This window comes from Ambystoma mexicanum, unplaced genomic scaffold (assembly GCF_040938575.1).
Source record: "Ambystoma mexicanum isolate Mex_15411 unplaced genomic scaffold, UKY_AmexF1_1 Mex_scaf10, whole genome shotgun sequence".
NCBI classification, from domain to species: domain Eukaryota; kingdom Metazoa; phylum Chordata; class Amphibia; order Caudata; family Ambystomatidae; genus Ambystoma; species Ambystoma mexicanum.
The window spans coordinates 3,070,001-3,072,500 of NW_027182325.1; the positions used below are offsets into that span (position 1 = coordinate 3,070,001).

At 46.1% G+C, this 2,500-nt stretch overlaps 6 non-coding genes and 2 pseudogenes across 6 annotated transcripts in view; all 8 read left to right on the plus strand.

Annotated features, from left to right (window-relative positions):
• Positions 1-230: 230 nt before the first annotated feature.
• Positions 231-349, plus strand: LOC138549550 (5S ribosomal RNA). The gene has a single exon (XR_011293330.1). It is a non-coding gene; the product is annotated as a 5S ribosomal RNA (ribosomal RNA).
• A 106-nt stretch (positions 350-455) lies between these two features.
• Positions 456-574, plus strand: LOC138541054 (5S ribosomal RNA). The gene has a single exon (XR_011289072.1). It is a non-coding gene; the product is annotated as a 5S ribosomal RNA (ribosomal RNA).
• Positions 575-680: 106 nt separating this feature from the next.
• On the plus strand, positions 681-789 carry LOC138546550 (5S ribosomal RNA; annotated as a pseudogene).
• A 463-nt stretch (positions 790-1,252) lies between these two features.
• Positions 1,253-1,371, plus strand: LOC138537561 (5S ribosomal RNA). Its single transcript, XR_011285693.1, has one exon. It is a non-coding gene; the product is annotated as a 5S ribosomal RNA (ribosomal RNA).
• Positions 1,372-1,477: 106 nt separating this feature from the next.
• LOC138550827 (5S ribosomal RNA) lies at positions 1,478-1,596 on the plus strand. Its single transcript, XR_011294572.1, has one exon. It is a non-coding gene; the product is annotated as a 5S ribosomal RNA (ribosomal RNA).
• A 106-nt stretch (positions 1,597-1,702) lies between these two features.
• Positions 1,703-1,821, plus strand: LOC138550804 (5S ribosomal RNA). The gene has a single exon (XR_011294549.1). It is a non-coding gene; the product is annotated as a 5S ribosomal RNA (ribosomal RNA).
• Positions 1,822-1,926: 105 nt separating this feature from the next.
• On the plus strand, positions 1,927-2,035 carry LOC138544014 (5S ribosomal RNA; annotated as a pseudogene).
• A 464-nt stretch (positions 2,036-2,499) lies between these two features.
• LOC138539029 (5S ribosomal RNA) overlaps position 2,500 on the plus strand; it is a 119-nt gene continuing 118 nt past the window's right edge. Inside the window, exon 1 of the ribosomal RNA XR_011287109.1 lies at position 2,500. This exon is cut by the window's right edge and continues 118 nt beyond it. This is a non-coding gene — a ribosomal RNA (5S ribosomal RNA).

Below are 2,500 nucleotides of genomic sequence, written 5' to 3' on the forward strand. Positions count from 1 at the left end.
AAAACCATTATTGTGTTGATTGTTCTCTCCACCTCCCTGCAACAGACACAGGATGGATGAATTAAAGTTATCCTACCAGACATAGGAGTCCTGAATGGGCCCACCAGTCTTATATATCTCGCCTGATCGAGCCTGATCGAGCGATGAGCGTGGTATCATGTTGCAAGTGGCTGCATGGCTTAGCTTACTAAATGCAAATGCATAAGAGTAATATTCTTAGCATTCCTAGAGCCTATGGCCACACCACACTGAATGCACCCGATCTCGTCTGATCTCGGAAGTTAAGCAGTGTTAGGCCTAGTTAGTACCTGGATGGGAGACCGCCTGGGAATACCAGGTGCTGTAGGCTTTTTTGTGCTCCAAGTTCAGGAAGTGAGCCCTTTCTCAATTGCCTTTCAAAACTGCAAGGTCTAGCCGACTAGATGCTTAAAAGTACAAAACTCACTAGGCCCAGAGCCTACGGCCACACCACACTGAATGCGCCTGATCTCGTCTGATCTCAGAAGCTAAACAGTGTCAGGCCTAGTTAGTACCTGGATGGGAGACCGCCTGGGAATACCAGGTGCTGTAGGCTTTTTTGTGCTCCAAGTTCAGGAAGTGAGCCATTTCACAATTGCCTTTCAAAACTGCAAGGTCTAGCCGACTAGATGCTTAAAAGTACAAAACTCACTAGGCCCAGAGCCTACGGCCACACCACACTGAATGTGCCCGATCTCGGAAGCTAAGCAGGGTCAGGCCTAGTTAGTACCTGGATGGGAGACTGCCTGGGAATACCAGGTGCTGTAGGCTTTTTTGTGCTCCATGATTAGTAATTGCGCAACTTCTCAATTATTTTTCAAATTTGGTATGTTTCCAAAATAATTGTATCCCGTTTTATAGCGGAAATGTTGGACAACATCATGAGGGCTGGAGCTACCTTTTTACATAGAATTAGCATACAGGTAGTGTGTTCATGGGTAATAAATCGACTTTCACATGTAATGCAGTACAGAGAATATTGAGTCCTTCAAGAGGCATGAAAGAAAACCATTATTGTGTTGATTGTTCTCTCCACCTCCCTGCAACAGACACAGGATGGATGAATTAAAGTTATCCTACCAGACATAGGAGTCCTGAATGGGCCCACCAGTCTTATATATCTCGCCTGATCGAGCCTGATCGAGCGATGAGCGTGGTATCATGTTGCAAGTGGCTGCATGGCTTAGCTTACTAAATGCAAATGCATAAGAGTAATATTCTTAGCATTCCTAGAGCCTACGGCCACACCACACTGAATGCACCCGATCTCGTCTGATCTCGGAAGTTAAGCAGTGTCAGGCCTAGTTAGTACCTGGATGGGAGACTGCCTGGGAATACCAGGTGCTGTAGGCTTTTTTGTGCTCCAAGTTCAGGAAGTGAGCCCTTTCTCAATTGCCTTTTAAAACTGCAAGGTCTAGCCGACTAGATGCTTAAAAGTACAACACTCACTAGGCCCAGAGCCTACGGCCACACCACACTGAATGTGCCTGATCTCGTCTGATCTCAGAAGCTAAGCAGTGTCGGGCCTAGTTAGTACCTGGATGGGAGACCGCCTGGGAATACCAGGTGCTGTAGGCTTTTTTGTACTCCAAGTTCAGGAAGTGAGCCATTTCTCAATTGCCTTTCAAAACTGCAAGGTCTAGCCGACTAGATGCTTAAAAGTACAAAACTCACTAGGCCCAGAGCCTACGGCCACACCACACTGAATGCGCCCGATCTCGTCTGATCTCGGAAGCTAAGCAGTGTCGGGCCTAGTTAGTACCTGGATGGGAGACCACCTGGGAATACCAGGTGCTGTAGGCTTTTTTGTGCTCCAAGTTCAGGAAGTGAGCCATTTCACAATTGCCTTTCAAAACTGCAAGGTCTAGCCGACTAGATGCTTAAAAGTACAAACTCACTAGGCCCAGAGCCTACGGCCACACCACACTGAATGCGCCCGATCTCGGAAGCTAAGCAGGGTCGGGCCTAGTTAGTACCTGGATGGGAGACTGCTTGGGAATACCAGGTGCTGTAGGCTTTTTTTGTGCTCCATGATTAGTAATTGCGCAACTTCTCAATTATTTTTCAAATTTGGTATGTTTCCAAAATAATTGTATCCCGTTTTATAGCGGAAATGTTGGACAACATCATGAGGGCTGGAGCTACCTTTTTACATAGAATTAGCATACAGGTAGTGTGTTCATGGGTAATAAATCGACTTTCACATGTAATGCAGTACAGAGAATATTGAGTCCTTCAAGAGGCATGAAAGAAAACCATTATTGTGTTGATTGTTCTCTCCACCTCCCTGCAACAGACACAGGATGGATGAATTAAAGTTATCCTACCAGACATAGGAGTCCTGAATGGGCCCACCAGTCTTATATATCTCGCCTGATCGAGCCTGATCGAGCGATGAGCGTGGTATCATGTTGCAAGTGGCTGCATGGCTTAGCTTACTAAATGCAAATGCATAAGAGTAATATTCTTAGCATTCCTAGAG